This window comes from Engystomops pustulosus, chromosome 2, assembly GCF_040894005.1.
Source record: "Engystomops pustulosus chromosome 2, aEngPut4.maternal, whole genome shotgun sequence".
Classification (NCBI taxonomy): Eukaryota; Metazoa; Chordata; class Amphibia; order Anura; family Leptodactylidae; genus Engystomops; species Engystomops pustulosus.
Window position 1 is genome coordinate 185,446,961 of NC_092412.1, and position 10,196 is coordinate 185,457,156.

The 10,196-nt window shown below is 46.7% G+C and overlaps 1 long non-coding RNA gene across 1 annotated transcript in view; it reads left to right on the forward strand.

The window, feature by feature from the left end:
• The window catches only part of LOC140116674 (uncharacterized), a 53,512-nt gene extending 45,011 nt beyond the window's left edge, over positions 1–8,501 (forward strand). Inside the window, exon 3 of the long non-coding RNA XR_011852897.1 lies at positions 8,423–8,501. This is a non-coding gene — a long non-coding RNA (uncharacterized lncRNA). The remainder of the gene's footprint in view (positions 1–8,422) is intronic.
• Positions 8,502–10,196: the final 1,695 nt, after the last annotated feature.

The following is a 10,196-nucleotide window of genomic DNA, read 5'->3' on the forward strand; positions in this document are numbered from 1 at the left end:
AGGTGATCGGTGCAGTCCTAATAAGCACCGATCACCTCCTTCTGTTTGATGTTGGAGGTGGCACTCTGCCAACCTCCTAAATGATCCGATCTGTCTGTCTGACAGATCGGATCAAAGCTGTCACTGTCGGGGTTCCACTTACCAGCTCCGCTGGTAGGCTGGGCTGCCGGGTGAAGGGAGGAAATGATGACACATGTCATCATTGAGGAGTGACAGCCTCCTCTGTCACTCTTCCCTCCCTGTCCGCCCCCCTCCCACTCTGCCCGCCCCGATCCTATTCATCAATGTAATGCAGGGACAGCGCACCGAGCGCTCAGTCCCTGCATAGTGTGCCCACAGTATAAATGGTGATCGGGGCTGTACTAGACAGCACCCGATCACCAGTACTTACATACATGGAGACCGATAGGGATCCGATCGGTCGGTCAGTAGTGACCGACCGATCGGATCAATGGAGATCGGTCAAGATGGCTGACAGCAAGATGGCTGCCAGCTATCTTTCCACGTGGTCCTCATCAGCCCCCCAACCTCCTCCACCCCTCCCCTTTCCTGATGACAAGGTGGCATCATGCCACTTCCCTAATTGATCTGATTGGTTGGTCTGTCCTGACCAACCAATCAGATCTGTGGAGGGGGGTTCAAACTACTGCACACTGATCTGCACGTTTCATTCTAGTCCTGAACAGCGTGCAGATCAGTGTGTGATACCAGTCTGTGCTCCGTCTGGCTAGAAATTGCTGCAGTTGGCATCTTTGGTGGCATCTGTTGCGTTTGTGAGTGGGTTCAATAGCTATTGCTGAGCTGCTGTTTGTGATTTTTTTTGCATACAGCAGTCGCAGCGTCTTGATCCCTGTCCCAATCCCTGTTCCAGACCCTTCCCTCCCCTCCCTGTGTCCGTGCGGCGGCTTTGAGCCTCTGCTCTTTTTTTTTGTCGCTTTTTTTTTTTTTGGTCTTTTTACTGTCCGCTAACACCGTTGTGACAACTGAGCGCTGATCAGCGACATTTTGCTGATCAGTATCTGCTCATTTTTTTGTTGTATCTTTTTTGGTACTTTTTTTTTACTGCAGTACTTTTTATACTGCAATTTTTTTGTAGGAGCTGCGACATCTGAGCGCTGATCAGTAACCTTTTGCTGATCAGGTCTGCGCTCATTTTTTGTCATAGTTCATTTTGCTATAATAGAATAAGAGTTACTTTTTTTTACTGCGGTAACTTTTTATACTGCAATTTTTTGTAGGAGCTGCGACATCTGAGCGCTGATCAGTAACCTTTTGCTGATCAGGTCTGCGCTCATTTTTTGTCATAGTTCATTTTGCTATAATAGAATAAGAGTTACTTTTTTTTACTGCGGTATCTTTTTATACTGCAATTTTTTGTAGGAGCTGCGACATCTGAGCGCTGATCAGTAACCTTTTGCTGATCAGGTCTGCGCTCATTTTTTGTCATAGTACAGTTTTTTTTTTTTGGTATAATTTAAAAACTATAGTGTAATTCGCTCCCATACACGTGTTGAATCACAACATACACACTCCCTTGAATAAAGTATATACACAACATATACACTATCCCTCCTAATAAAATATGGCCCATTCATCCCAAAGATCATATTCAGCAGAGGAGGCATATGCCTTCCTTGCTTCCGACACTGACTCGGAAGCACGGAGAGGATGCCACGTTTCTCTATTTCTCATCCTCCTCTTCCTCCTCATCCAGTGATGAGGGGCCCTCCAGAAGGCGCCCCAGGAGAACGGTTGAGCATGCCCCCCAGCCCCCAAGTGACCCTGAATGGATCCCACCCCCTGATAATTATGAGCCTCAAATTCCTGAATTTGTGGGAAGTTCAGGAATTAATTTTGAGACAGAAGGCCTCACAGAAATTGATTTTTTAAAAATCTTTTTCTCTGAGGATCTTGTGAATTTGATGGTGGTGCAAACAAATTTGTATGCCCAACAGTTTTTGGCACAAAACCCAAGATCAACATTTTCTAGGTGGACCCCTGTACATGCGGTAGAAATGATGAAGTTTTGGGGTCTTGTGCTACATATGGGCATTGTAAAAAAACCTGAGATAAGGCAGTATTGGAGTTCTGATATTTTCTACAGTACTCCTATATACCGCACAGTAATGACTCGTCCGCGCTTTGAGGCCATTCTAAAATTTTTACACTACAGCGACAATTCGCAGTGCCCTCCTCAAAGCGACCCGTCATTTGACCGTCTTCACAAAATTAGGCCAGTTATTGATCACTTTAGCACCAAGTTTTTTGAGGCCTATACCCCTGAAAAATTCATTTGTGTAGACGAGTCACTTGTACATTTTAAAGGAAGACTAAGAATACGCCAGTACCTGCCCAGCAAGAGGGCAAGGTATGGAATTAAAATGTACAAGTTGTGCGAGAGTACCACAGGGTACACCCACAGATTTAGGGTTTATGAGGGAAAAGATAAACAAATTAGCCCCCCAGAATGCCCCCCTGTCCTAGGAGTCACTGGGAAGCTTGTCTGGGATCTGATACACCCGCTGCTGGATAAGGGTTACCACTTGTATGTGGATAACTTTTATACCAGCATTCCACTCTTCAAGTCCCTCATTTCCAGGGGTACTGTAGCATGCGGCACTGTACGCAAAAACCAGAGAGGCCTCCCTAGGACCTTGATAACTCAACCACTAAGAAAGGGAGACATCAAGGCTCTCTGTTGCGAGAACATGCTGTTGGTCAAATATAAGGACAAGAGGGATGTCCTTATTTTGACCACAATTCATAAAGACACCAGCACCCCCACTCATGTACGAGGTACCACTACCACTGCCCCCAAGCCAGACTGCATCCTGGCTTATAATAAGTACATGGGTGGGGTAGATCTTTCAGATCAGGTGCTGAAGCCATACACCGCCACCAGAAAAACAAAAATATGGTACAAAAAGCTGGCCGTGCACATTATACAGATGGCACTGTATAATTCCTATGTGCTATACCAATCTGCAGGTCATGCTGTATCATTTCTTAACTTTCAAGAGGTGGTGATCAAGGCCCTCTTATTTGGTCATCAAGAAGGACCCAGTACCTCTGATGTACCCCGCATTGTCCCAGGTCAACATTTCCCTGGCGAGGTACCCCAAACTGGAGGACGAGGAAGGACTCAAAAAAGATGCAGAGTCTGTTACAAAATGGGGAAAAGGAAGGACACAACTTATCAATGTGACACCTGTCCTGAAAAACCTGGCCTCTGCATGAAAGAATGCTTTAGAATCTATCATTCACCTGCATTTCAGTTATAATTTCTTTACCGTGGTTACCATCTCCTTATACCCATCTGCCCTGGTGCATATCACCATTCCTCCCTTCCACGTCCTGCTGTGTGTCCTCACAGATGTTTATATCCACATGTGGGGTATTACCGCGTTCAGGAGAAATTGTTGAACAATTTCTGTGCAGCAATTTTTCCTTTTGCCCCTTGTGGATAACAGAAAAATGGGGAAAAAGTGAATTTTTGAGGAAAAAATATTCATTTTTTCAGGTTTCAGCCCAAATTTCTGTACACCTGTGGGGTCCAAATACTCATTTTACACCTTGACAAAATCTGTGAAGGGTGTAGTTTCCAAAATGGGGTCCTTTATGGGGGTTTTCACTGCTATGGTACTTCAGGGGTTCTCCAAATGTATCATGGTCACTGAAAACTTTTTCTGTCCATATTAGCTTCAAAAAGCCAAACTGCGCTTCTTCCCTTCCACGTCCTGCTGTGTGTCCTCACAGATGTTTATATCCACATGTGGGGTATTACCGCATTCAGGAGAAATTGTTGAACAATTTCTGTGCAGCAATTTTTCCTTTTGCCCCTTGTGGATAACAGAAAAATGGGGAAAAAGTGAATTTTTGAGGAAAAAATATTCATTTTTTCAGGTTTCAGCCCAAATTTCTGTACACCTGTGGGGTCCAAATACTCATTTTACACAAAATTTTCAACACAGGGCAGATTTGAAAAATAGGGCCGTGTCAGGAAGGTGAAAAGTGGCTTCAGCGGTAAGGGGTTAAGAGCACGTTTTGAAGCTTTGGAGGGTGGCTATTAGTCTGAGAGTCTGGGGAAGGGCATTCCAGAGAATTGGTGCAACTCGGGAGAAGTCCTGGAGACGTGCATGAGAGGTTCGAATTAAGGTAGAGATTAATCTAATGTCACTGGCAGATCGAAGAGCACGGGAAAGGGCGATAGACTGAGATGAGAGAAGAGGGCACAGGGGCTGGTGGCTAAATACTTGGGCAGGGGCTGACAAATTGGGGCAGGGGGTTAAAGGCTACATATTGGGGCAGGGGCTGACAGGCTACATATTGGGGCAGGAGCTGACAGGCTACATATTGGGGGCAGGGGCTGACAGGCTACATATTGGGGGCAGGGGCTGACAGGCTATATATTGGGGCAGGGGCTGGCAGACTATACTGGGGCAGCGGCTGGCAGACTATGTACTTCTGAGGGCTGGCTGGCAGCTATATACTACAGAGGGCTGCTGTCTATATACTACTGGGGGCTTGGTGGCTATATACTGGGGGGGGGGCTGTGACCAATGCATTTCCCACCCTCGGCTTATACTCGAGTCAATAGGTTTTCCCAGTTTTTTGTGGTAAAATTAGGGGCCTCGGCTTATACTCGGGGCGGCTTATACTCGAGTATATACGGTACTTGTTTTTTGTATGTATAGTATCTTTTTGATGTGTAATACACAAATACTGTCACCCCATTTCTCTACGATTTTGTATACATTTATATCAGGGCCGGCTCCAGGTTTTAGTGGGCCCCTGGGCGACAGAGCCTTAGTGGGCCCCTCCGTGGCCGCCCTCCAGTGGCCACACTGCCCCCCCTCCCCTGCGGACACACTGACTATCCCCCTTCCACCTGCGGACACACTGACCCCCTCACCGCCCTGCGGACACACTGAACCCCCTCTCCCCCTGCGGACACACTGAACCACCCACTCCCCCTGCGGACACACTGACCCCCACCTCCAGACACACTGAACCCCCCCCTGCGGACACACTGAACCCCCCCCCCTGCGGACACACTGAACCCCCCCCCTGCAGACACACTGAAACCCCCCCCACGGACACACTGAACCCCCCCCCCCTCCGGACACACTGAACCCCCCCCCACGGACACACTGAAACCCCCCCCTCCGGACACACTGAACCCACCCCTCTGGTCACACTGAACCCCCCCCCCACCCTGCTGACACAATGACCACCTCTCCCTGATGACACAATGACCCCCTCTCCCTGATGACACACTGACCCCCTCCCTCCCTCCTCTCCCTGATGACACACTGACCCCCTCCCTCCTCTCCCTGATGACACACTGAACCCCCCCCTGCTGACACAATGACCCCCTCTCCCTGATGACACACTGACCCCCTCCCTCCTCTCCCTGATGACACACTGACCCCCTCCCTTCTCTCCCTCCCTCCTCTCCCTGATTACACACTGACCCCCTCCTTTCTCTCCCTCCCTCCTCTCCCTCCTCTCCCTGATGACACACTGACCCCCTCCCTCCTCTCCCTGATGACACACTGAACCCCCCCCCTCCGGGAAAGAAAATAGAAAAAAGAATTCACCTTTCCTGGTTCCCCCGGAGCAGCTCCTGCAGCTGTCTTTGGCCTGGGCCTCCCGTACGCGCAGGCTCTGAAGCCGGCACACGTGATCCGATGACGTCATCATGTGCGCCGGCTTCAGTTCCGTCTCATACCCTGCGGAGCGCCGCATTGTGGGAACCAGGACAGGTGAGTTTTAGATTCTGCCTCTTTGCTGCGCTCCCGACCAGCGCAGCATAGAGGCAGAAACGCGATCGATCCGGATGGTGATCAATTGTACCAGTGTCTTATAGCGACACTAGTACAATTGATCCGGGGGCCCGAGTGGGCCCCTCCAGTACCCCGGGGCCCCGGCACTTGCCCGGGTTGGCCGGGTGCTGGCGCCGGGCCTGATTTATATACATCACATAAAGTTATACACTCATACACACGCTTTTATACAACATACAGGTATAAACTCATATGCACATATATATGTACTCAGAAATAAATGTATACACTAATACATACAGTTTATACAGTACATACACAGAATATACACATCATATTCACTCATGCAGCATATACATAAACACACATACAGTATATACACATGTACAAAATATAATTTATATGCACATAAAGATAGATACATGCACCACATCTAAACATATAAATCTTAAGTTATCTAAAGATAGTTATATGCATTTTGGAAGATGAGACCCAGAGATGAGTTGCTCGGTGGGGGGCTTGAAGCCTGAAGATATGGTGTGCCTGCAGGGTGACCAGTAGCCTGAAAATGAGGTGGGCGGGTGGCCCACAGACAAGGTACTCTGGCGGGCGGACCAGAGGCCAGTGGATGAGATGTGCCGACGGGTGGGCGGGGGGCCCAAGGATGAGGTGCGCTGGCGGGTGGGCCAAGGTGTGCCGGCAACAAGCTGGTGGTCAGAAGAGGAGGACATCAGCCTGAAGATGTTCTGCCTCAGTGAGCAACCCCAGATGGGCCAGGGGCCCAGAGGTCAAGGTGTGCAGACGGGCTGCTGATGAGGTGCCCCGGCGGTTAGGCCAGGGGCCCAGGGATAAGGTGTGCCAGCGGTCAGAAGATAAGGTGCTCCAGCGGGAAGGCTGGCAGCCCAAAGATGTTATGCCTCAACAAGAAACCCTAGCGGCAGAAAGGTCCCCACTGTGAAAACGGAGGTGGGATGGGTGTGGGGTGGGCAGAGAGGTACGGGCCCAGGAGAGAGGCCTTGACAAATTTTGGTACTACCGTCCGTCCCGGGCCGCTATGCAGTGCCAGCCCTGTAGCTAAGGCTGCTACAGCTTTTGTTATGCCATTGCTAGACAGTCTCCAGACCTTAATCCCATAGAAAAGTTGCCAAGCAACAGCCTTACAATGTTAATGATTTAGACATCATCTGCAAAGAGCAGTGGAAAAAATTTTCTCCTGACATGTGCCTACCTCTTCTGAATGCTTTGCTTGCCAACAATGGTTTTGCTACCAAGTATTAAGTCTTGTTTGCCAGAGAAATTAAATACTTGATTCTCACTGCAAAATGCAAATACATTTATATAATTTATACAATTTGATTTTCTGGGCCAGACCACTGCAGTTCCCAACCTGGACTTACACACTAGGAGCAAAAACCAGAAAAGTTGGGTGAGATCCATTGTTGGACTAATCCTTTTGTGCTGCTACCCTGAAACGATTTAATTTTAAATTGTTTCTTTGTACATTGCAATCTAAATATGTTTACATATTGCATTTTCTGTTTGCATCAAATAAATATAGTGGACTAGACCAGCAGGTATGCCCTATACATTCTTGTATGGCTACGCACACTCTTTTATCGTCCATAGCCACCACCTTGCGTAGGCCCCCGGCATCTTTGTCACTCACTGTTAGACTCGCTGCACAGCCACATTTTATGAGGTACAGCCACAGCTTCTGTTTATTGTAATTGGAAACACAGGTATTTAGATGGGCTTTTCTCCCCACACCAGATGCCCATGAGAAATCTTGAAGTGATGTATCCCTGGGTACAAACTAACACATGGTGATAAGCACAGGGCATCCACAGCCCAATTTCCTTCGCACTATCCTGTCTGCCTGACTTCTGACTTGTGGGGGTCCCTCATTGTTTATATGCGTGCTCAGTAGCGGGGGTCATGCTTGGTCTGACAGCGTTTCTTTTTTGTTTTATATTTCAGGCTATTCACTGGTTTTCACCTAAAATATATCTTGTTATATATATACTTGTTTACTTGTATCTACATTTTTACATTTACATTATAGAACAATTCTACATTTATTTACTGCCCAGCCACTAATATTGTTATACTATATGTATTTAGGCAATGGGACAGGGTTTAGGGTAGGGGATATGTGTAGCTGTTTGCACAATATTGTGTTCCACAGTCTCCCTTTGGATGTTCCTAAGTTCATGGTATCCTCTAAATTGTTTTTATTCTGCCTGTCCTGGTTTTCCATGAAAATGTATTCATGTATTAATAAAGATGAATCATACAACAAATTTCAAACTGTATTTTTGTACTATTTATAACTATGAACTCAGGATCCCCACTGATCACCTGAATTTGGATGCCTTAAAATTCCTTTGCTATTCTTTATATGCTCTGCTGTGTACCTCATAATTTATCCTCAAGGAGGCGCCCAAAAACTGCCTGTATATTTCCTAGCAAATTATTTGATACTGATTCAATAAAAGCAGCTTTGGTGTTATTGTCCTACATATTGTTTAATTTACACTTTGGATAGTTTCTTGCATACATGTATGAAGGAAGACAAGACTAATTGTGAACATATGCTCTGCTGAATTTTTTTTTCAACTCTCTAATTCATTTGTCAGCAGCTTTGGCGGTTGTGAAGGTCCAGGTGTGGCTGAATGTGCTTCTTGCAGGACTTGGATATTCGAAAGGCAAGTTTCATGCAGTGTAAGTGATAACAGCCCCTGCAGTCAGAGTTTATTTCTCAGGTCTTGAGAATGCTTTGTTGCGAAGAATCAGATTTCTTCTTGTCAGAGACAAACAGTGGCAGCTTGTACCCAGGGATTAATCACTTCAAGCTAACAAATGCTGCTGTCTACAGAAATAGTGAAGGTATAGTTCATTTGTTACAGCATGGTGAAATCAGAAGTCCTTCAATTATTATCATAGAAACATAGTAGTTAAGGTTGAAAAAAGACATTGCTCTTTCAACTTATTAATCATACATAATATATTCCGGTCCAATCAGGAAGTCCCGCCACTTCAGGAAAATCTGAGAGGATATTATAGATAACCTCATATATCTATCAGCCCTATATCTCAGGCTAGGAAGAAGCCAGCAGCATGATATAGGCATGAATTGCTGTCAAAGGCTTTCTTCAACTGCGCTAAAACTATTTTTTGTCAAGTAACTTTACAGTTACGCTTTAAGTGTTCTAGTATCTTAAGTGTGCATCCTACTTATTTCTGATTGCATTGGGAACATTCTATAACATAAATCACATAAGTGTGCAACATCCACCACCCGGGCCTAGCCTTTCTATGGTGGTTGTAGACAGCCGGGGCCCAGAATACTAGAGTGGCTGGCTTTCGTGGCCTTGGGCCTATGGTCATGGTGCTTGGTATTGGGAATGGAGGACTGGCCTACAGCCTGGCAGGTCTCCAGCAGGTGGTGTGTGCAAGAAAAGTAGAGGGAGAGGATGGGGAGCCCGTGATGGTGAAGCAGCCTTATCCAGGGATCACACGGAGGCACGTTGTGTAAAATAACTTACAGTTCTTTATTCAACTTTAAACGGCAGGAAACGGTCTTAACATCAGCAGCAGATTCAGCAGGCTGGAAAGCTGGCGGGAGATAGCTGGTCCACAGGAGTTGCTCGCAGCCTGGTAGTAACTTCAGGCTGAGCTGGTAAGATGGAGCCGAGTCCAGACTGTGGACCTCAGCTCTGTGGCTCAGTATCCTGATTTGCCCAGAGTGTCAGGCAGTGACCTGAGATACCTCTGATTTCTGGTATTATGACACTGGCTTTTGCAGCACAGACATGTCCTTTAAAATGGAGACTCTGACCATGAGGTCTGAACATGTGCTCCTGCCCGCAGGGTTTTTTTTATACTCCCTTGGTCAGGTGGCGGCACCCTCCATCCAGCTTCCAGCTTACTTTATAATGGTACAAAGGATATAATTGGCTAATAATATTTTACATGTTAACTCTTGCCTTACCAGGCAGTGCCTTACAGCTGCAATTACTATGTTCTCCACTTTTGGAGATTTCCTAGAGAAATGGGCAGTCTCCCTAACAGCTCCTAACATGGGCAGGGTGCTATTCGTAACAATTACCTACCCAATGCATCAGCAGGGTTGTTGAAAGTGCTTTCACATTCAATGTAGTTGCTAATGTACAATTGGTGCCCTGGCTCTATATAGCCAAGATACACATGTTGCATCTACTCAAACTGCATGTATAAAAACCCTTCACATTACATTCAGCAAATCAGCAAATGTATGCTCCCTGCTCTGCCACAGTTTTTAATCACATTGGCATCTTGAGGACTCTAATACCAATAAAAGAAGAAGGCAACTGACCACTCCTCCTTGCTCCTCCCAAAGTCCCAGAAGGCCCACGGAATGTAGCTTTAAAA